Source organism: Pseudorasbora parva, chromosome 8 (assembly GCF_024679245.1).
Source record: "Pseudorasbora parva isolate DD20220531a chromosome 8, ASM2467924v1, whole genome shotgun sequence".
Classification (NCBI taxonomy): domain Eukaryota; kingdom Metazoa; phylum Chordata; class Actinopteri; order Cypriniformes; family Gobionidae; genus Pseudorasbora; species Pseudorasbora parva.
In genome coordinates this window covers 46,746,792-46,772,496 of record NC_090179.1, presented here as the reverse complement: position 1 = coordinate 46,772,496, position 25,705 = coordinate 46,746,792, and the positions used below count along the sequence as shown (strand labels likewise).

Sequence of the window (25,705 nt, the reverse complement as noted above, 5' to 3'; positions counted from 1 at the left end):
CCGATACCACGTGCGTTTTGTCCGCTGCAAGCCGCAGTTTTGTCTGGGTGAACGCCATATGAACGTAAAATGTCGGCGGTTTGGGCCCATTTCAAGATAAGGGATGATGACAGCAGCAAGGCAGACTGTAAGTTATGTTCAGCTAAGGTGTCGAGAGGAGGAAAAGAAAGTACATCGTTTAACACCAGCAATCTAATTAAACACCTGAAGACGCATCATAGTGCTGAATACACACAGTTTAGTCAAGCTAAGCAAGCAACTCAGCAGCCAACATTAACACAGGTTTTACAGAAGCACGAGAAGATGTCCAGAGATAATCCACGGGCACTAAAAATAACAGAGGGAATTGCATACTTTATTGCACTTGATGACCAGCCATTGTCGGCTGTTGAAAATATAGGATTTCGACATCTTCTTGGCATACTGGAGCCGCGATACGAAATTCCGAGCCGCCATCACATTACCACCGCTATGCTACCGAAAGTGTTTAATGACGTGAAAAAGCACGTCAGTGGCCTGTTGCGTGACGTTTCGACCGTCAGTTTTACAACAGATATTTGGTCAAGCAGTGTCTGCCCAATGTCTCTTCTCAGTTTAACTGTACAGTGGATTGATGACAACTTTACTCTTCGCCAAGCCACCTTAAAAGCAAAGCCGTTTCGGGGTTCGCACACCAGCAAAGCCATAGCAGACGCGTTCGATGGGATGCTTCAGACCTGGTGCATTCCGAAAACCTCTGTCCACGTTGTGCTACGAGACAACGCTAAAAATATGATTAAGGGCATGAATGATGCTGGACTCCCCAGCCTACCTTGTGCCGCTCACACTCTCCAGCTGGTGGTCCACGAAGGACTTTTATCACAGAGAAGTGTTGCTGATGCATTGGCTATCGGACGCAAAATCGTTGGCCATTTTAAACATTTACCTCTAGCCTACTCCTGCCTCGAAGACATTCAGTTAGAGATCGGTCAGCCTGCAAAACGACTACAGCAGGACGTACTGACCCGCTGGAACAGTACATTTTACATGATCCAGTCCCTGATTGAGCAGAAACGGGCACTAGGAGTTTTTGTGTCCGAACATGAACTCCCTGATAATCTCACGGCTCACCAATGGGCACTCTTGGAGAAGGTTGTAACTGTTCTGGGTCCGTTTGAGGAGTTAACGCGAAAAGTTAGCTCTTCTGAAGCTATGGCAGCAGATGTGATTCCTGCTGTCACTGTATTGCAGCGATTTCTGTCTAGAGAGACCGACGATGACCATGGCATCAAAACTATGAAAGGGACTTTAGCTGCAGCTGTCAGGAGGCGATTTTCTGATGTGGAAGATACAGCGTTTGCGCGTGGACGAACAGCCAAACCGCGTAGAAAAAGCAGTGGTTTTGAAAATACCCGTGTTCGTGTGGACAGGGCCTGAGCTTGAGGACGTAGATGTGACGTGAGCCTCCTGTCTGACAGCTGTAGGTCTTCTAGTAGTTGTGGAAAGTGAAAGCTGAATCACGTTGTTTAAATATTTTCTCCTGTTGCTTTTGGCTCACTATGGGCTTCTCCCCATTCTTGACTTTATCGTACTTTGTCTCCACATCCCCCCGACTGTCTCATAGACAATAAAAGATTGCTGAGCGTCTCTGAGCGTCTCCTCCTGTCTACAAGGTTATTTCTCTACTGTGCGACAGAGTCGCGTTGGTTATGACGCAATAGTTAGCCTATTTTTACAAAAACAGCTTCTGCGGGGCGATAGTGTAAGATACAAGGTAACGGAGCCTTTTATGCATTGTCGTGTTTCTTTAGAAATAAACACTGGACAAATGGAGTCTTTAAACGCCTCTGATGTAAAGTTATTCACTGTCAAAGTGACTCAAAAATGAATGGGAGTCAATGGGATGCTAACAGCAGGTGATGGCTTGGTTAGCAATGGCCGCCCCTATGGGTGGAACGCTTTCCGAGCGCTAGATTACCCTCTTGGTCATCCATGTTCACCGGCACAGCAAAAAACTGCCACAGCCCTACTTAGGGTACCACCCCAGTGACAGCAATGTACCTTTTTTTCTGACAGTGTAGGAATATAAATAATAGATAGGAACATGAATAATAGTACATATATGAACATTAATAATACTGATAATAAAAAAATCTAAATAATAGTGGAAAATATAACAACATAACTCAAATTTAAAGGGATACTTCACCGCTATTTCATATTAAACTATGTTATTACCTTAACTTAAACGAGTTGATGCATACCTCTCTCGTCTCAGTGTGTGATCTTAATCTCTCTGACGCGGCGCGGTGACGATCTGATAGCATTTAGCTTAGCACACTAAGCCCAGTTCATTCACTATGGTACCAAACAGAGATCAAGTTAGAAGCGACCAGACATCTCCACGTTTTCCCTATTTAAATAATGTTCACAAAAAGTTGAACGATCAAGTATGAGGACAAAAAATAAATTTTGGCGCTTTTCCTTTTCTTTGTGTCACCTAATTTGGTCGTTCAACTATTCGTGTTAAAGAGGTATGTATCAACTCGGTTTAGTTAAGGGAATAACATAGTTTAATATGAAAAAGTGAAGTATCCCTTTAAATAAACAATGTCACAAATTAGAACATTTAAAAATGTTATACCACGGTGTTTTAACACACACATACACACACATTTGTGAAATGTGGGGACATTCCATAGGCATAATGGTTTTTATATCATACATACCGTACATTCTATCCCCTTACACTGCCCCTAAACCTAAACCTACCCATCACAGGAAACAATCTGCATTTTACTTCTTATAAAAACTCATTCTGTATGATTTATAAGCCTTTTGAAATGTGAGGACATGGGTAATGTGAAACTGGTTAAAATATAGATACAAATGTTCTGCGATTTCAGGGGGGACAAAGTAACCACTCTAACATTACAACAAATCTCCCAATTCCAACATTTCTGGAGGAAGCTGCTGACAGAGAAGTAGGAAACACAGGTGAGCTGATAAAGTTATAATCTCTGATCAAGTAAAAAATAATTTTTACCAATATTTTCCACCTATAATATCACCATACATCTATCTTCTTTTTATTTTCTCAAATTATTGGTTTTATTTATTTTGTTTTAGAAGGCTTTGACATCCAAACGTGACACTGTATGAACAATATTAAAGGTGCACTATGTAGTATTTATATATGTATTATATATTTTGTTCAGTTGAGTTCTTACAATATCCCAAATGTTTCCAACTATTTGTAAATTGTGAGAAAATTGCTATTTTAACTAAGGACCTGTGGCGTTTCAGCATAGCGTTTAAGGGAGTCGCCTGTCAATTGCGTCATATCTGCGCCTCGGCAGGAGCGCTCTACTCTTAGCAGTGTGAACAAGTGAATGCATAGAGTAACGTAATAACATAATTTTAAAACACACTCAAATGTATCTAACATGATAAACAGAGGAGCATACTCATGACCGGAAAAGCGGAAATGGTGCAGAGAACAGTGTTCCATCCCATCATGATAAAAGTCCCGGCGCTCACGAGGCGTGTGTTGTTCATCTCATTAACAATCGCTCCAGCAGCCTTGCTAAGCTCCACAACACTTGGACCTGCTCTGCTTCCTACTACATTAATGTTAATGATCACATTTATGAACGAGTCCTATCCCGATTCTTTTCCCCCGGCTGTGAGATGAAGACTATATGGCCCAAGATTCTGCTCTTAAACTTGGCATCATCAAACTACGCCTTTGTTTTTTGCTTTGCATTACGTCATGTATAACCTTGCGCACACAGAAAGTATAACACTAGCTTTAAAGAGGTTAAATTACTTTGTGAATTGCTATGTTACTACAAATGATGGTTGATGAAAGTCTTATTTATGCTCTACTTTAGATGATGTGAAACAAGTAATACAAAATTTGCTCCATCTTCATTCAGGTTCTGTACAGCAGTCAGGCCCAGCATCTTAAGAGGCTGATATAAAACATCTCATGAAGAACCATCTTCGAGCTGCTCCCAACAGATATGAGGGAATGGGACGCCAAAATGGTCAGACAGCAATTGATCTGTGTTCAGATTCATATTAGGAAATTGTTCAGAAATTGTATTTAATGTGTGTATTGTGTCTGACCTCAGCGTATTTCCCTATTGTACACCACAGTGATAAATATATATATATTGTGTGTGTGTGTGTGTTTGTATGCTTGTTTTTGTGAAATATGAGGACATTACCCATGTCCTCACTTTTCAAAAGGCTTATAAATCACACAGGAGGAGTTTTTATAAGAAAGTAAAATGCAGAGTGTTTCCTGTGATGGTTAGGTTTAGGGGCAGTGTGTGTGATGGTTAGGTTTAGGGGCAGGGGCAGTGTAAGGGGATAGAAAATACGGTTTGTATGATATGAAAACTATTACGCCTATGGAACATTTTTTTTTTTAAAAATGTTCTAATTTGTGACACTGTTTATTTAAAGGGATACTTCACTTTTTTCATATTAAACTATGTTATTCCCTTAACTAAGATGAGTTGATATATACCTCTTTCGTTTAACACGAATAGTTGAAAGACCAAGTATGGTGACACAAAGAAAAGGAAAAGTGCCACATTTTATTTTTTGTCCTCATACTTGATCGTTCAACTATTGGTGTAACTGTATTTAAATAGGGGAAACTTCTACTTTATCTCTGTTTGGTACCATAGTGAATGAACTGGGCTTAGTGGGCTAAGCTAAATGCTATCAGATCGTCACCGCGCCGCGTCAGAGAGATTAAGAGCACACACTGAGACGAGAGAGGTATGTATCAAATCGTTTAAGTTAAGGTAATAACATAGTTTAACATGAAATAGCGGTGAAGTATCCCTTTACATTTGAGTTATGTTGTTATATTTTCCACTATTATTTAGATTTTTTTATTATCAGTATTATTAATGTTCATATATGTACTATTATTCATGTTCCTATCTATTATTTATATTCCTACACTGTCAGAAAAAAAGGTACATTGCTGTCACTGGGGTGGTACCCTAAGTAGGGCTGTGGCAGTTTTTTGCTGTGCCGGTGAACATGGATGACCAAGAGGGTAATCTAGCGCTCGGAAAGCGTTCCACCCATAGGGGCGGCCATTGCTAACCAAGCCATCACCTGCTGTTAGCATCCCATTGACTCCCATTCATTTTTGAGTCACTTTGACAGTGAATAACTTTACATCAGAGGCGTTTAAAGACTCCATTTGTCCAGTGTTTATTTCTAAAGAAACACGACAATGCATAAAAGGCTCCATTACCTTGTATCTTACACTATCGCCCCGCAGAAGCTGTTTTTGTAAAAATAGATTGCGTCATAACCAACGCGACTCTATCGCACAGTAGAGAAATAACCTTGTAGACAGGAGGAGACGCTCAGAAGCAATTTGTACTGTCTATGAGACAGTCGGGGGGACGTGGAGACAAAGTACGATAAAGTCAAGAATGGGGAGAAGCCCATAGTGAGCCAAAAGCAACGGGAGAAAATATTTAAACAACGTGATTCAGATTTCACTTTCCACAACTACTAGAAGACCTACAGCTGTCAGACAGGAGGCTCACGTCACATCTACGTCCTCAAGCTCAGTCTGAGCCGGCGCAGTTCACTCCGCCATCAGGAAGTTTGTGCCTCTAATTGACCTCATTTTCCGCCGTTGTCGTCTATGGGACAGCTCTGTCCATTTCTTTTACTGTCTATGTGCATGACAACCGCACCACCGCGGTAGAGCGCCACCGCGGTGCCTGAGTAGCACCGGCTGTAAACACATTTTTTTTTTTTTTTGTAAGCTTAAATTTGTCTCACTTCACAATGTTTACCTCTCCTGTTTGACATGAATGGTGTTTCCTTGGCTGCGAGGTAACATTTAATTGCGTACCTATTATTTATTTAGTAAATAAAGCGTTGTGCTTCACTCATGTCATAATATCCACGTAAAACAGCATTCACATTAAAAATAAAATGTTTTTGGTTTGGCCGACCACAGCCACCACGTTACTAATACATGCTCTTAAAGTACCGATATGTACCTTTTTATGTTACTAATATAGGGGTGAGTAAGGTACAAAGATGTACCTTTTCACTTTTGTACCTTCGGGTACCGCCAATGACAGCACTGTACCTTTTTTTTCTGAGAGTGTAGCTTTGGCAATATTGTATGATTTATGTCAATAAAACAATTTTTTTATTTGAATTTACAACATCCAGTATTGTATGAAATGTATGTATGTATGTATACTGATTAATAAAAGTATTATTATTAATTTTGTGTCATTATTTTGGTGGTCAAGAAAACATCAATGTGTGGATGTCAAATTGACGTTTAGTTTTTGACATCAATTTGATTTGCATTTTTTGACCGGTTTTTGACGTCAATGTTTGATATCAAATTGACGTCGATTTGACATCAATTGCCCGCTGGGAAATTGACCTCAATATTCTGTAATTATTTAATTTAAGTTTATAACATTTTTCATGACTAAGGCCTTAAAACGCATCCATTTGGCACAGTTTCCTTCCAGGCCGTTTTGGATTTGTAAAACATTTGACATTAATCCATTTTTTTTAAATAGCTGCGTTTGCAAAAACAAAACAAAAAAATAATAAAAGTGCCACTATCACGTGAAGAGGCTTTTTGCAGTAAAATGTAATGTGTTAATTATAGATGTTTATGTCTGTAAATGCTGCGTGACTTGTGTTTTGGTTCCCAGATAGCACATGCCCAGCTAACAAAAAAAGGTCCCCAGAACGTCCCCTAAAAATGGCCTCCGCGAACGTCCCCCGGACGTCCATGTGTAGGGTCCTCTTGACGTCCCGCGGACGTCCTCAAAGACGTCCTCCGGACATTCACGGGGACGTTCACAGGACGTCAAGCGGCCATTCCGGACGTTTATGGGACTTTCAATTTACCAACGTTTTATTCAATTTTATTTTGCATTTCAGGAAACCCGCGAGCGAACGTTACAAAGCGGACCAAATGCGGACGTCCGCCGAAAAGTCCGCCAGCGAACGTTCCAAAGCGGACAAAATGCGGATGTCCTCCGAACGTCCGTCAGCGAACGTTACTACTGCGGACCTAAACAGACGTTCGCACCGTCCGGGGGACGTCCCCCGTTTGCTGGGTGTAGGCCTACGTCACGGAGACGTCTGTGAAAGGCCGTAGCGTCTGATTAAGATCGCATTCCATTTCTATAGTTCGACTGTTTATCATTTTTAAATGAGTCGTCTTCCCTACCTCTAAATGACGTCTAGATACGACTAACCTTAAACATTCGAAATCCAGTGCTGCGCACCATCCCAGCTAACAGGGAACATTCTCAGAACGTTGGCTAACGTTCTCTGAAAGTTCTCTCAAAGTTCTCTCAAAGTTATCAAAAACGTTCTTGCAGTAACGTTATTAGAACGTTGTGCCAACGTTATTTGCTATTGAGAAACATTCTAAAAACGTTAGCTATAAAACGTTATTCTTACATTGTTAGTGGAACGTTTTAAAAATGTTACTACATTAAAAAAAAGTATTAGTCATTACAAATTAGTCATACAGCTTTTTTCTCAAACTTCAGATACATAATTTGTATATCCATTCCAGAGACAACAATGACACTTAAATGCTATTTTCGTGTATATATTTATTTTTTTACAATCAGAAGAAAAATCTAGTAAACTAATTATGTATTAAATATAAATGTAATATAAATATAAAAGTCAATTATAAAAGTGGTTTTAGCTTTTTTTAAGAAAGAATAAGATGTCAATAAACAAAAGCAAGTAATTTAAAGGAGAAAACAGGAATATTTTATTTGATCATACTCCACACCCTTATAAGAACGTTATTTAACGTTCTTAGAACCTAATGAGAACATTAATACAACGTTCCACAAACTGGACATTTCAACGTTCCTAGAACATTCAAAAACGTTTTTAGAACTTAATGGGAACGTTAGGGAAACGTTCTTATAACCTAAAATTGTTAGCTGGGATGCGCGTCACCGGTGGAGCAGAGCAAGCAAGCAGAGCTCGTAATAATAATTGGAAAAAAAAAAATAATTAGTTTTTAAAAAAGTGAAATACCTATTTATATCACAATGCATACACTCCATGGCATAATAGATTTACATTTAACTCGTGCAAGCATTGAATTAAAACCATATTCTGTTGAAATTGCGTTCCCCCCCCCCAAGTACGTGTAAAACGTCATGCCCTTATTTTTTGATTTTGCGTCCACTGATTTTATTTGTCTTACTATATTAATGATTACGAGGGCACCTACACTTAAATTGCGTTTTGCGTAAGATAATAGAATACATCAAAAAGGCACTCGGGATAAGCATTGTGCAAATGGACTTTTTAATAATGCTATAAATAATTAGCAAAGACTACTTTAGGTTACAAATCAGAATATATAAATTAACAAGCATGGGCTTTTCTGTAACCCATCATTCACAACAGCCTTATTTGATACCTCTAACAGGGGGGAAAACGTGTGTGAATGTATATAAATATATATTTATTCCACATTTGAGGTGACCCTCCTTTCATGCCGACTGCTATTTTAACTGATTATAGTTATAGGTGTGGTTTACATTTTTTGTCAGTCATATTTTGCAGAGCATAATAAATTACTTATTCCTTACCATGCTTGACTGCTTCTTAGAATACCAAGTGTAATATTACAAGCTTTGTGATTGGAGTAACAGTTCAGTTTATACCAGGGTCTATAAGGGCTGATTCACAGCTATGTTCAATACACTCCTAGCTATTTTTCCCATCTTTTTCCAAATAACTATGTTTACAAACTCCAATAAACAAGTCAAAGATGACACTGGCAAAGAAAATCCTTTAGATGTTCAGGAAGAAGCCTTTGGAGAAAAGAAACACTACAAATATTCAGTTGGTTCATATTGCTCCACAGCATTAAGGGGGGCGGTGAAATGCTGTTTCCTGCATACTGAGCTTTACACTGTTAAAGACTTGGATTCCCATCCTAAACATAGACAAAGTTTCAAAACCTAATGTTGGACGTTTGATGGAGTATTTCTGTGTCAAAAATACTCCTTCCGGTTTCTCACAAGTTTCGGAGAGTTTTTTTCGAGTATGGGTCGGCTTGACGTTAATAGAGCGGAAGGTCCTTGTATGGGCCGTACGGGCTCTTCTCCCGGTAGGGCGCGCACGCGTGACTAGAGCGAGAGAGGAAATGCATGCCCGTAAACACTCTCAGCTGCAGATCCAGTCGTCCGTGAACACTTCTGTCGTTATAGTCCGCGCCGCGCTCAACTTTATTCCTATCGGTGACGTCGAGCGACTTCAGCGCTTCAGCACAGCATTCTGGGAAGGCAGCGCTGCATTTGAACCAATTTGAACGCAGAACTGACGGGAAGCTTCACAACATCGCTTCAGTCGCGTCGCAAAGTGGATCTCCACACTCCAAGAAGTGTGTTTTTGACGGAGCGGCCCCAGCGATAAAGGTTCGGTCCTGCTTTGGAAGCAGCCGGTGAGTTAAACTGCTTCAGATGTCTGTGCTGTCGGCTATCGTCGCGTGAGTAAACATCAGTAAACGACACGATCGCGTGCTTCGTCATTCAAATGCGCTAACGGGCTCCATTGCTGTTCTATGTATAACGTTACACTAGTCTGACGTGCAAAACCGTTTTGCTTGCTACTGCTAAGGTTTAGTCGCATACAATAGTCCATAAACCAAATCATGTCCTCATAAACTGCGAGTAAAGACACACAAATGTTGACAGGGCACTAAATACAGTCCATACCACAGAGACGGACGTCCTGCTGCTGCTGCTTCTCCTGTTCAATTTATTTCAGCCTCCGAATGATTCTGGATCATATCTATTAGCTGAGATTGATAGCCATGAGTTTGCGCGCTCGTCATTCTTTAGCTCCGCCCACACGATACACCTCATCATTCATAGCTCCGCCCACACGATACGCCTCGTCATTCTTTAGCTCCGCCCACACGATATGCCTCATCATTCTTTAGCTCCGCCCACACGATACGCCTCCAGCCGCTCGGTTTTTTCCGGAAAGACTCGGTACAGCCCATATTTCTTTTACAAATATAATAAAACTAAAGACTTTTCAGAGATATGAAGGATGCGATACTACTCTATAGGTACTCAAGATTGACATGAGATTGACTGAAACTGAGTGTTTCACCCCCCATTTAAAGTTAATAACTTTAGTAAATTTATAAAAACTTGTTCAATGGATATATCCAAAATATAATCAGAGCTATGATGTTGATCACCAGCGCATCATATCAGGGTTGATGAGTTTACATTACACTTTAACCCAGTTTCACAGATTATAGCTGAAAGTAGTTTGCACAGAAATATCTTAAAATATGCCAGTGCCATTGTTTTTTCTCAAGATTCAAACCAGTAATTTTGTTTAGGGGGAAATCATGAGGCTGATAGTCTGAGTATATTTTCTTTCTAAGAGCTAATAAGAAAAATATTAAGGCACAGTAAAGCTACTTCAATATCCTAATTGATCAAGGGCCCAATCCTGTTCTGTGAAACCGGGCCTACACTTCTAGTGAAGGAAAAGAACATTGAGCCAGTAATAAACTTTAAAGAGTAAAATATTTAAATACTTTGAAAGGACACTTTTGCGGTTGTTCATAGTAAGCACTGAAGCATAACAGTGGACATGGTCACAAATAAAGTCAAATGTTCCACAAGACCTTGGGGGGATAGTTCTGGCGTTTTTCACAATACAACAGCCTCTACACAATACCAGTCTAAAATAAAGATTTTTAATTAGCTCCATTAGAACAAAAATATATTTGTAATGGACAAGGTGCATGACAGCTGGTTTAGACTGCCAGATGATGGTGAGCCAGAGGTAGATCTGTTGATCTTAGGATGAACCATATCCTGGTGTTTGGTGAAGAAAAGAAAAATATGTTAGAGCATTAAAAAATATATATTTCCATTCAAAAGTACAATGCAATCAACGCAAAGCTGATTTTGTGTAATTAAGTTTGAGGAAAACTTTACATACTGAAGGGGGATTCTGAAATCCACTGGCGCTTCAATATACCTGTATATATTTATATCCTAATTAACTTCATAATCAAAACCTTAATTAATATTTATCTTCTTATATTACCTATATAATTATAATGATTCTATCCAGTTATGATTTTGCTTAATGTTTCTTGTTTTCTAAAGTGTGTATTTTCTAAAGTGAGCTCCACCCACTGCATGGCTCCACAATTTCAGCTATTTTCGGAAAGAATCGGCACAGAGTATCTGTTTTTTACATACATATTATAAAACTAAAGACTCTTCGGAGATGCAAGGATGCAAAACTACTCTATAGGTAAACACGATTAACATAAGATTGGCAGAAACTGTGTGTTATGCACTCTTAAATGATAAGTAAGAACAAGGAATGCCGGACGTGATGTGCCTGTGACGATCTCGCGAGACATCAGGTACGATCTAACATGGCGGCGCCCTGAACTCAGCTAAAACAAAACAGAACGATCTCCTTGTAAGTACTTTACTATTTCAACGTCGATCACTTCAAATAACAGAACCGGATTAAAGCCCATCGTGGAATACCTGGAAAAGTTCATAGACAACTACTTCAACAATTTGACCAACATGCCACAACCCCAAAAGAAACAACCGCGCCGGGAATACTCAGCAGAGTCCGAGGATGGAACTACTACAACAATAGAGGTGGGACTCCTAGAATCCATAAACAATAAACTGGCAATTCTTGAACTGCTCCATCAAGACATCAAAGATCTTAAAACCAGCCTTGAGTTCAGTCAATCACAGATTGACTCATTGCAAAAAGACAATAAAGAAATGCATACAAAGATATCAGAACTCACAGCAACAATTACACATATTACAAACGAAAATAAACTATTGAAAGATTCCGTATTAGACATCCAGTGCCGCAGCATGCGAGACAACCTGATCTTTTCGGGTATACCAGAACAAATCCAAGATAACCCGGAACAAGCAATTAAAGATTTCATGCATTCTTCTCTTAAACTCCCACTAGAATCTGTCAACAATATTACCTTCCACCGCGTCCACCGCCTCGGATCTAACAAAAATGCAGACACTAAACGGCCGCGTCCCATCATTGCAAAATTTGAGCATTACAAACAGAAAGAACTGGTTAAGAGCAAGGGCAGAGAACTGCGCGGAACTACATTCGGGCTTAACGATCAATACCCTCGAGAGATTCAGGACAGACGGAGAATATTGATTCCGGTCATGAAACAATTTCGCCAAAATGGAAGGAAAGCAGTTCTCACTGTAGACCGACTATATGTAGACGGCCAACTTTACAGGAATGACACTATGTACTGGTTATAATCCATCACGAAGAAAAAAGAAAAGAAAAAAAAAAAAAAAACATGCCGCCAATGAATGCACTACAAGATAAATAATAATCACCTACTTAACGTATTCAAATGTTTTCTGTATATTCGCTTGGAAAAAAGAGTTATTACTGTTGCATGTGGAGTTTGTCTGACACTGAATATATACTACTTGTATATTTTATATCATATAATAGGGTACAGATATTTATGATAAATATTGAACAAAGCTACATCATAACATAGAATGTCACATCTTAAATTAGTTAGCTGGAACGTACGAGGCATCAACTCAGCAGCTAAAAGGTCCAAAATTTTAAACCACATCAAAAAACTAAAGGCAGATATATGTTTATTGCAAGAAACTCATCTTTTGGAATCAGAACACAAGAAATTAGGAAATACGCAATTAACACAAATATACTCTGCATCCTTTAACTCAAAGAAAAGAGGGGTAGCTATATTAATTAATAAAAACATAACTGTTATTAATCACTCAGCCATATGTGACCCAGACGGACGATATGTTATTATCAATATAATCTTTAACAATAAATCACTGACCATTGCTAATATCTACGGACCAAACACAGATGATCCCCAATTTTTCCATAATTTTTTCTCCTCAATAGCTAGCCTTTCCCAATCAGCCATCATAATCGGAGGAGACTTTAATACAGTTATAGATCCAACTCAAGACAAATCGAATACACCACCACATTTTAAACCATGGCAATCTACAGAAACCATTAAACAGTACATGAATGACCTAGGTCTTGGTGATAGCTGGAGACTTAAAAACTCAAACTCAAGAGAATACAGTTATTTTTCAGCAGTTCATAAATCATATTCACGCATTGATTATTTTTTGACAAGCAATTCCCTCATCCCGGATATTTTAAATACAACAATAAACCCTATCATCATCTCTGATCATGCACCAATCTCTATAACTATGTCTAATAGAAACAATACTAAAAAATCATTCAGATGGAGGATGAATATATCATTACTTCAAGACAAAGAATTTAATGACTACTTTAAAAAGGAATGGGCATCCTTCATGGAAATAAACGACACACCAGACATCTCTGCGGTAACTCTATGGGAAACAGCTAAAGTTGTACTTAGAGGAAAAATAATTTCATACTCCACATACAAATACAAAAAGGAACAAAGGCGAGAAAAAGATTTAGAAAATAAAATGCATACATTACACAATGTTTATTCTCAAAATCCCAATGAACAGATTCTAAAGGAAATAAATACAACAAAAGATGAATATGATGACATATTAAATAAAAGGATAGAATTCCAAAAACAATGCCTCAGATATACACAATTTGAACATAATGATAAATCAGGTAAATACCTGGCTAATTTACTCAAACATAACAGAGAAAAGTCACTTATTCCGGTAATCAAGAATCCAGAAGGAAAGACACTCCACACCCTACAAGACATCAATGATACTTTTCGCACTTTTTATAAATGTTTATACAGTAATACTAAAGAACCGAAAATTATGGACACTAAATTGTTTCTTTCCAACTTATTTTTACCCACTCTGACCACAACACAAAGAGATTCATTAGAAGATTCTATTTCAGAAATTGAATATAAACAAGCTCTGGACTCTCTATCAAACAATAAAGCCCCAGGTTTAGATGGATACCCACCAGAATATTACAAACATTTTTGGACAACCATATCACCATTATTCATGCGAATGACGGCAGAAATTAAAAACACTTCTTCTATCCCACCTCATATGAATTCAGCACTAATTTCAGTCCTGCTTAAACCAAATAAAGACCCAACATTATGCACTAGTTATCGCCCATTATCTCTTTTAAATACTGATTTAAAAATTATTAGTAAAACTTTGGCAACACGACTCGAATCAGTAATTTCATCTCTCATCCATCCAGACCAAACAGGTTTTATCAAAGGACGCCAGTCATCAAACAATACCAGAAGACTATTCAACATCATGGACCTATGCAATAAAAACAAAAAAAAGACCATAATCATATCTCTAGATGCAGAGAAGGCATTTGATAAAGTTAATTGGTACTTCCTTCATATGACACTTAAAAGATTTGGATTTGGAGACTGCTTCATTCATTGGATTAAAACACTCTATAATACTCCACTAGCATCTGTTTTAACTAATGGCATAATATCATCACCATTTCAACTCCAGCGAGGCACTCGCCAAGGATGCCCATTATCACCATTACTTTTCGCCTTATTTATAGAACCTCTTGCTGCTGCAATAAGACAAAATGAAAACATTTCTGGAGTTTTATCAGGTAAAACTAATCATAAAATTTCACTGTATGCAGACGACATCCTATTATTTGTACAAAATCCAGAAACATCACTTAAAGAAATAATTAAACTCATCGACAAATATTCTGCCATATCAGACTACTCCATAAACTGGACCAAATCAACAATTTTACCACTGAATATACAACCACAAGACAGAAGTATACAGAACACACCATTCAAAATTAATAATATTACATACTTAGGAATAAACATATCCCAGAACCTCTCTGACTTGTTCAATCTCAATTTTATCACACTACTGAAAACAATAGAAGATGATTTAACTCGATGGATGAACCTACCACTTTCCATCATTGGTCGTATTGCAACAGTTAAAATGTGTATTCTACCCAAACTCCTTTATTTATTCAATATGACTCCGGTACAACCAACTAAGAAATGGTTTACATCATTAAACCAAATAATTAACAAATTCTATTGGAAAAAAAGGAAACCTAAAATAAGCTTACAAACACTACAAAAAAATAAAGACCAAGGCGGTCTAGCTGCACCAAATTTTCAAAATTATTACTTAGCATCCAAACTTCAATACTTTTGCAAATGGATCACAGGTGACAGCTCCCAAAACCCATGGCTAGCGTTAGAACAAGCAGAATGCAAAGAAATAACAATATCTGATCTTCCATTTATCACAAAAAAAATCAAACAGAACAACCTTTTTAAAAACATAACGATTAAACCAACTCTCACTGCTTGGTGGCAAATTAATACACTGACACAACATGAGCTGACACCACACATCAACTCACCTATATGGCACAACCCGGATTTCACTATAAACAAAACTCCACTAAACAATATTAAATGGAAAGAGAAAGGTATCACACATCTACATCACCTGTTTACTGGGAACACATTCACTACATTTACAGAATTAAGTCAGAAATTTACCTTGGGAAAAGAACATTATTACTACTACCTTCAAATCAGGAATTCTATTAAAACCACAGTTGGAAACCAAGATATCGCACAACCTCCCCCAATTCTTAAACATATCACCAAAATTAGTAATTCAGTAAAAACACTTAGTAAATTATACACTCTAATATTGTCTATAGATACTAAAGCAATTGCAGCACCAGTTAAACAATGGGAAAAAGATCTCAATATCACCACAAATGATGAATTTTGGAAAACAGTTTGCAGAAATACTTTTATATTAAGTACAAACACAAACATCCAGTTAATTCAGTATAAAATTATACACAGAACACACATAACACAGCATAACATGTTTAAAATGGGGCTGACAACTTCTGATAAATGTACTAACTGCAGTTTAAATACACCAGACACTTACCTTCATGCACTCTGGCTATGCCCACCGGTTAATCAGTTCTGGATAGATGTCACTAATAAACTATCAGATCTCTTTAAAAGTACTATCAACACACTTCCACTCTTATGTCTTCTAGGTGACACATCTGAAATTAACCTCCCTTTGGAACATAAAAAACCTCTACTCCTATCTCTAGCTATCGCCAAGAAAACAATACTTCTCAATTGGAAAAATAAATACCAAATATCAATTAAACAATGGCTACATCTACTAAGAGACCATGTTATTAAAGAGAAACAAACATCAGCAACTAAAAATCAATTGCACAAATTTAATACAGCTTTCAATCCACTACTCTCATCGTTACATATTGATTAAAATTAGCTGATGAGTTGATGCCTCAATTAAGATTTATGGTATTTTAAATGGATTAATAATCACACGAAAATTTAATTATACTTGTTATATTACATTACAATGTATTATACTTCTGCAATGATTTATAAGCTAGTATACACTTAAAATTATTATATATGTAAAGCTGCATATTAACTATACTTTTTGTTGTTGGTGATGGTGGTAGTAGGAATTTGGATATTCATCTCTTCCGTCATGAATCACATTTCAGAAACATTATGTATACATTCTGGGTAGCCTACTTGAATTTATTAAATATAAATGGTCTGGGTCGGGGTGCTGCTCTGGTGCTGTTGGTGGGCACGGCTGACATGTCCTGCTGGCGGGTTCATCATCACAGACTCGGTGCTTGGGATCCTCTCCCTTTGCCACCTCAACCTCAAATCACTCCTCTCATGTAAATAAAAAACATCTACCAATATCTGGGCTGGATGTGGTGTCTCTGGCTGGGGAGCTAACCGGTGCACACCAGGGTCCATACTACAGATTAAAAAAAAAAAAAAAAAAAAAAAACTGGGCTGGGCAACAAAAATGTATTTTTTGTTTTATCAGGCCACATCCAGACTAGGGGAGCCTGGTTTGGAGGTGCCTGTTAGGGTGCCCCAGTGTTTTTGATCAAGGACTCAACAGAGCATAGAGGATCATTTGGGGAGTGTGTCGCTGGCGGGAGGGAGGGTCCCAGGTGGATCAGATGAGGGTGACTGTGTCCGGGGGGGGTCTGTGGGTGGTGGTCACTGACGGCGCTGGAGCGGCTCCCGGACATAGACCATAGTGTCCCTCCACAATAACTGGATTGCCTGGTTTATCGTTCCATCAATATCATGATTTATATTACTTTGAATGTCTAATCCTAACATTACATCTATTATTATTATTACTGTTATTATTTTCATATATATTATAGCTAATGCTATCACTAATAGCTACTATCACTACTACTATTACTATTAGCTACTATTACTATCACTACTATTATTACTATTACCTACAATCAATACTACTATTACGATAATTACAATTATTACTGTCACTACTACTGATACTTTTAACTATTACTACTACCACCATTACTGCCATTACTGCTACTATTACTGTTACTACTACAGTTATTATTTATTATTTTTTGTTATGATTACTACCTCAAGTATAAATGTGTTACTATTACTATAAGCATCTCAAATTACCCTTATCCCTTAATACTCCATTGCCTAAACTTACCAAATATACCTGCATACATCACTATATTTATATTCAGTTGTTGTTGTTTTTTTTTGTTTTGTTTTTTTTGATGGTTTTCCTCTCTGTTTGTTATTGTATTGTTTTTGTTTTTTTGTTTTCTTTGTTGGTTCTCCTCTCTATTTGTTATGGTTTGGTTTTTCTACCCACTATACATGTATGTATGTCTATGATCACTTGCATTGTATAAGCTACTGTAATTTGTTAATTTGCTATAATTTTTTTTTCTCTAATAAAAAAAAAAAATAAAAAAAAAAAAAATAAAAATAAAGTGTGTATTTGGTCTCTGAGGAGTGACTAAGGGTCTGGCCTTGAGATGTGTAATGTGTCACTAAACACTGGCAACAAGGTGTGTGTGTTTGGATTTGAGGTATCACACACCCCTAACATGTCAGGAGTGCAGTAACAGCGTTTGCTCACTTAGCCCGGCTTCCACAGATAAAATATGGATTTGTCTTTCATTTAATTTATTATATTTTATTCCTTTTATATTTCCTTTTAGTGAAACACTAAAGACTCCAGATGAATCTATTGTGTGTCCCTCTCACTGCGAGAAAGCACATGCTATCAGTATGCTTTGGTAAGAACTGGAGCTTAATCAGCTCCAACCTTGGAGAGATGTTACCATGTTAATATATATTGAACAATGAATGATTTTCAAAATACAAATTGTTTTAAAACAGTTTTAAATAAATTGATGATGACAGTACAAATTTGAATACTTTATAAAGTAATATGGGAGATTATGGAAATTTGTAAGTTCTTGGTAAAATTATAACAATTTTGGAGTAAGAGACAAAGGAAGGCTAGTGAGGATTTGATGAGAAGTATCACTGCCAGATGACATGAATTAACAGGGTTAAGATTTTGGTCATTTGGAGCTTACGCCTAAAAAGTTTTAATGGACAAGACATTGAAAGAAAAATGTTACTTTAAAGGAAACCCTAATGAATAGATTCTGAATGGTTTACTAAATAACATAGGTTTGAAAAGTTATTTTGAGAAATAATAGGGCATTGAGTATGATTAAGCACAATGTCACAAGTTAAAGATGTGACTGAATGTAATACAAATGGATAAATGTCATTTTGATGAAATTTTCAACATTAACAATTTTATGGTTATGTTCATTTAAGTTAAATATGATGTGGGCTATCATGAGTGAAAACTGGATTAGATGGAAAAAGCAAGTGTAACAAAAAGGTCTGAGTATGTGGAAATCTATGTGGAAAAGAAAGATGAGTTATGAAATTGGGTTTAACAAGAAGGTTCTTGAGTAAAATCAGCGAAAAGCGATTGAAATGGATGTTATGAACATGTTTGGGAAAGAAATTAATAGGATGTGTAATTAAGATGGTACATGTATGTAGACTGTAAACTGAAGGATGTTTTATGCAGAGACTGAATGTAATTGGATGGATTATGATGCCTATTTATTTTGTTTATTTTTATTTCAGACCACTATTGTTTTGAAGATGAAAAAGGTCTGAAATAATAATATGAAATACACAAGAAGTGTATTTAAAATCCCTATTTTTAGATGAGATATCTTGGTATTTAACATGGGGTGCTAATGTAGTATGTCCTCTTGAGGATGAATATGTGCTTATTGTAATCAATCAAGCCAATTGATAAACCAAATGAGATAAGATTTATAATGGATGAAGTTAGATCCCTGAGGGGAAAAGAGATTTTCTGATTTTCAAAGACTATAAACTAAAAAGGGGGGCGTGGAACATTATGAAGCGGCCTAAATTGGTAGACCAACTTTAGGGGGTCATTGGGACCCCAAAATTGGCCTTAAGCCGGGTGCACACTGTGCGATTTTTGCCACGATTTGGCCGTCTGGGACAAATTTAGAAAATCCTAAAAGATTCCTCAGATCCTAGGCTAAAATCTGACGTCTTTGCTCATTAGTTTGACATGTTCACCGGCAGCCGATTAATGAGCGCTGCGATCAAATTTTACCTCAGACGAAATTCTGGCAGTGTCAAAAGATTTGGCACACAATCCTGCAGTGTGACTTCTCCTACGACGACAGTCAAATATCTCAGTTTTTCAAGACAAACTATGACCAAAACGAGAGCTAGAGATTTCTTTGTAGCCAGCATTTCAGCCCCGCGTGTAATGCAGCTCACGGTCACTGATCGTGACCGTGATCACATTCATTGATGATATAAAACTCTGGGTGAGTTTTCTTGCGCGCGTCCGTTTTTAGCGCGCCTTCACTATCGTACAGTCTGACATTAATGTCAACTGAGATCTTACAGTGTGACATGGCGATCATGTTCGTACAGTCTGACAAGGGACATTCGCAAAGGATTTTGAAAAATCACACAGTGTGCAGGACCCATTAGGAGCGATTGAAGGGGGATTCTGAAATCCACTGCCGCTTCAATATACCTGTATATATTTATATCCTAATTAACTTCATAATCAAAACCTTAATCAATATTAACCTTCCTATATTATTATAGTGATTCTATCCAGCCATGGATCGATATGATTCTTAGGAAAAAAGGCTCAAGTAGCTTTGATTTAAAAAACAAAAAACTTTAGCCTGATTTCCAAAGAATCATGTGACATTAAAACCTTCCCAGGAATAAATTGAATTTTCATGCTTAACTCTTCATCATCGAAATAAATAACACTTAAAATTTAAGTAAAAAAAAAAAAAAAAAAAAAAAAAAGAACTTCATTAAGTAAAACATACATATTTTGTGTCCTTTTTACCAGATCAAACTTTAGACGGCACTTTGATTTTGTATCTGGTGGCCAAGAATGTAATTCATGAGAATAAATATTAGTTTAAATATAGGTTTAGTTCTCATTTCATCACGCTACAGAATATTTTCATATTCAATCTTTGATTTCATATCATAGATATACATCTCAATATTTTTTGAGGACAATTTCATTAAAAAAATTAATTATCTTGCAGATGATGTAAAAAAACATGGCATCCAAGATAACTTCAATGCTTTTAAATATGAAAATCACCTAAACAAACTCAAAAGACTTCTGAGGAAACCAACCTGCCCTTTGAGTCAAATAATAAAAAGATTCTCAGAGATGCAAAGAAGCTGCAAAAAAAACCCAGAACCAAACCAGGCCACATCTGCTCAAAAAACAGCATACGACTGGTCCTCTACCGGCATCCTTTCATGAGGCAAGCCAATATAAAGAATTAAGGACAAGTCTTTATACCCTTAAACTGGACCAGGCGAACAGTCACGTTGTCATCTGCGGTAAAGTTGCTCATTTCGTCATTCAGGGACAAAATTGATGTAGCTTATAGTTCCTTCAACCACCAGGAATCCTTCTTTGATTATCCCCTATCATCCTCTACACTCGGCATTCATTTAGTTGATGACCTCTCCACATCTGTCAAAATTCTGCAAGCTTGAGGAAATAGAAAACTAAATTTTTCTATATCAGCATCATTTTGTTTCAATTCCTCTATTACACACCGATTCATTATTTCAGCCCTTTCTGTTCCATAGTTTATGCAATTGTACATAGTTAATTTTTATCCAAGTTAATAATTAATGTGGTTTTCAGGCTTGCAGCTATATACATTAATTTAAAAAAGAAAAACTATGTACCTAATAGTGGAGTTTGAGGGAGAGGGGACAACGGGCCCAGTTGCCAAATCCTGGTATGAAGGTGGCTACTCCTGGTGGCCACCATACAAAGACCGTGACAGGATGTTAAAGAGTGTGAGAACACTGGAGCCACCACAGCCAGAGAAAGGGTGGACCGGACACAGGGCAAGAATCCTGCACGAGTCAGGTAAGAGTAAATTACATATGTTCTCACCAATTATACCTATATTTCATTTTTCAAAATCTTTGTGCATCATTTATCTACACAGTAAAACGTGAAGTGCATTGTGACAACACTAGGCCTATACTTTTTTTTTTTTTTTATGAGGGCAGGTAACAAACAAAAAAATTACAAATACACATCTGAATTAAATGACAGCAAAAATAAAAAATAAAGAATAAAATAAGTAATGTATAAAATATACTTTAAAGACTGGGAAAAATAGAGATAAACTCAAAAAAATATGTCAATGACTTGCTGACATGCACGAAAACCAGCCATGTATTGGACAGTCCTCTGCAGTGCCCTCTTCCTTTTTGTCAGGCTTGCAAAGTCCTGCCATTTCTTGCAGATCTCTTTACCCGATTTTTTAACTAATAATTTAACTTTTAACTTTTAATTTGGTAGCAATGTCCTCCCAGATGTTTTGTTTCTCTTTGTTTGTACGATGCCCTTTAAATCTGTTGAAAATAATATATTTTCCCACTCCACCTCCTTAGAAGAATATGGATTTCGTCTTTTTGAAAGGTATGTTTTTTTTCAGCCATTTTGTCAGTGCCTCCGCCTGTAGGTAGCCCAAAGACGTGTTTTGATTGCTAATCCCAATCAGATGACAATTATTAGGTGAACCGCTCAGAGGAACCGATTCCATATAAGGTTATATTCCAGCACTTCGCAAATGGACAGCGACTCTTAAGTAGCACTTAGAGCGTTCTCGCGCGTTCATGTTAAGTACATGTTTGGGAAACGCACGCGTGGAATTGCTGCGAGTGATCGTAACTTCACTCGTAGAATGCGCTCTTTATAGCTAAGATACATCGTTATTGGGGAACCCGGCCCAGGGCTGCGTTTCCAGATAACGAACGAACTTCGCACTTCACAGCGTTTTCTAAGAGCGATATTACGAACGCTCGTGTTGCTTTCACCGCACGCATGCAGCTCTACTGAAGAGTCGCTGTCCGTTTGTCAAGTGCTGAAATGTTGTAGCATGCTTGTATTTCTAAATGTTTAGCCTAATTATCATTTGCTACGAGGTCAAAAAATCTATATAAGCACATCATTTAGGTGGAGACAAAAAATGGCTGAATCAAAACAACAAAAAAACAAGAAAAAAAAACTTCTAAAGAGGAAACTGATGTTATTTTACAGGTGGAGCTAAACAAACATAATTTTGTAACAAGTTGTACTCTTTAGGATAAACTCAACGACATGAATAATCTCGTTTTCAAGGGGGTCCTAAGATTTTCTGTAGGTTTAATGGCAGTCATATAAACAAGAACAACATTTTTTTGGGAGGATATTGCTGTAAAATTAACTATAAGCAGGGACATTAAAATCACTTTGCAAGCCTCAAGGGTACCACAGAGGTCAACAAGTAATAAAACAGGTGCATGATGGGCCAAATGACTCCCCTTCTTTCACTGGAAGAAGAAAAGCCACTGTCAAACCTCAGATGGGATTTGTGGTGGTATTGAGCTCCACGGAGGAATAGGAATGCCTGAACCTTAACCAGGTCTCACAGGAGCAATCAGGTTCACCTCCCATTGGCAGACACCGATTTATTGATTTATTTAACAGGGGCAATGCATATAGACATAGCTACAATACAAGTACTGGATTACGTTATATGCCTTTTTGGAGTAAAGGCTATAGATCTGAAAAATGGTCAAGAAATAGGTAAGTATTTTAGGCATACATTTTATGCTGTTTTGTCCTGAGATGCCTTTAGCATAAGCTACCTAAAAAATATCCTTATTTTATAAGACATTCAAAATGCGAGTATCCACAGCACCAACATTTTGAACTTGGACCACTTTATGTGTGTATGGGAAGCTTTTCAATTTGGGTAGGCCAAATCCAGGCGTAAATAGTAAATGGAGTAATTTAGTGTAAATACATTACTTTGTCTAAAACAAATTCTCCTACAAAGTGCCAAAGTGATGCATATTTCCAGAAAGCTGTAAATGTTACCACATATGAGGTCAGAGCTCCTCCACAGACATCTAAAACTGAAAGTACATCCATGACGATGTCATTCTGGACCCTGTACGGGGTCCGTGGAGTTGAAGTGGTAATATGAGCTGATCTGCTGTGTCCAGAGATGTTCCTTTTTGTTCCAGATCCACTCTTGAGCCCCTTCTGAACACAAAGGTTTTAGATATCAAAATAGCAACATGGGGTGACAGAAATAATAATGTCATCAGGATTTCCACAACCATTTTCTTATAAAGTTCCTCATGTTTTTTTCCCCATGTTGAGTTTAAACTTTTTGGATTTAATATATAAACCGTATACATATATCACGTCATGTAAAGTGTAAGAATGAATTATGCCTAACATGACCTGACTTACTCCATGTAAAAAAAATATACTTTCTTAATGAAAAGGGGTAATACATTGACTGAGATTGTATCATCCTCCACACACACGTGTACCCCTACCCAAAGTGTTGTCCATATTGCACAAATGGAGGCATTGTTTCTTACTGCTCGCTATTGAATTCTAAGACCCGATAAGGACTCAGGAACCAGTACTGCACATATGGAATGTAAAGTTATTTCACAGTCTTATATAATCTATGTGTATTAGTATCTTATCCATGCATTGTATTTGGTTTCATATTGTGCTTCAATAAAGTAATGTAGTAGCCTGTACCATGTGGATTTTATTCAGAATAGCATTTTGCAATTGTTTTAAATAAAGATGCTATTTTATTAATTGTTACACATTTCAGTATAATCTTTTGGTATAGTTCTGGGACACCCAGCATCAAAATGTTATAACCCAGGACCATTTTTGGGATTTCCGCCTGGATTTGGCCTTCCCAATTTAAAAAGCTTCCCATACAGTGGTCTAAGGTTGGAAACCCTTAATGAAGTTTCATAAAACACTGCTAAAAGTCATAAACATCAAAGCCCTAACACCCCCCCCCCCCCCCAAAAAAAAAAAAAAATATATATATATATATATATATATAATTTATTTATTTTTTAAATTAAAAAATGAGGTGCTTTTTTTTTTAATAAATTCATCTTTGAAAGTGTGTAACTCAGGCCCTGTGTGCTCTAGGAACATGCAGACCGTTTGGGCTGTTTCCACTAAATTCTCGAAATAAAATAGTGGAAAAAAAGAAGTTTGTCTGTGTCATGTTGTATGACAGATTGATTCAAATGCCCCTGTAGGGATGACCCCCCCCCCCTTAAACCCCCTAATACAGTGGTATGAATGCAATATCCCAGTGTCATTAAATTAAGTGCCTTGTAACACACTTTTAAATGAATTAATACCTAAATTGTTTACATTTCAATAGCATGTCTTTTGCTGAAAGTTTGTAACACAATGTTATTAAAAATAATAACATTAAATGTGTTAACAAATAAATAATCATAATAAAAAAAATAAAAAATGGAAATGGAAAGCAGTGTGTTAGATCAGTCGTTCTCAAACAGCCCAAAACCAAGCATTACAATAAGTTATAAAAAAAAGACAAAAAAAAGAAAACATTACAATCATGATTTATTATTTTAATTCACAATCACAAATGTTTTTCTTTTTTAATATAGGCTTCCCATACCATTTCTATAAATGTGATGTAGCAATTATACATTTGCATTTATCATCTACTTTATTTTTTGTTAATAATTTCAGGATTGTTAAAATTAATTAATTAATCTTGTCCAGTAAATCATGAACAATTGGAAAAGGCATGGGGCAGGTAGATTGACCTTTGGAGAACGTCAGATGAGGATAAGGACATATTTTATAGTGTCTTTTATGATTTAGATTTAATTTTTAGGGATGCATTGATATCAATAAACAGCCAACACCAATAAACAGATTAACCCATGATGACCAATAAATTGGCACTAAATGCAATATTATTTTCCCAAAAGAAAAATATATTATTAAAATTTTAAATTAGACCAGACGCAAAGCTATAATTTAATTAGTTATTTATAGTTATTATATATATATTATAAGATCTTATATAAGATCGTAATAACATATAGGCGAGTCAATAATAACAATAATTATTCTTTTCTATTTACTCTGCCAGTGAGCGTTGTGTGTGTACGTTTCAAAGTTGCTCTCTCAAAAACAACAACAAATAAACAAAACAATAAAAAAAAAAACGAGATAGGAGTTCGTCCTCTGCCACGTACTTTGTAGACGGTCCCTAACTGGCCTTCACACCAGCAGGTCACTTCCGGAGCATTTCTGTGTTAAAA

At 36.9% G+C, this 25,705-nt stretch overlaps 1 protein-coding gene and 1 long non-coding RNA gene across 3 annotated transcripts in view; both read right to left on the bottom strand.

Moving 5' to 3' along the window:
* The window catches only part of LOC137084571 (NACHT, LRR and PYD domains-containing protein 3-like), a 320,075-nt gene that overhangs the window by 75,343 nt on the left and 219,027 nt on the right, over nt 1-25,705 (bottom strand). The gene's annotated exons all lie outside the window — the stretch shown is intronic.
* Nucleotides 10,650-23,839, bottom strand: LOC137084916 (uncharacterized). 2 transcript variants are annotated; one of them, XR_010906830.1, is made up of 3 exons: nt 23,448-23,839; nt 21,257-21,430; nt 10,650-10,889 (listed from the first exon to the last, which is right to left on the bottom strand). It is a non-coding gene; the product is annotated as an uncharacterized lncRNA (long non-coding RNA). The 2 variants fall into 2 exon arrangements; XR_010906831.1 differs by lacking the exon at nt 10,650-10,889 and adding an exon at nt 20,904-21,053.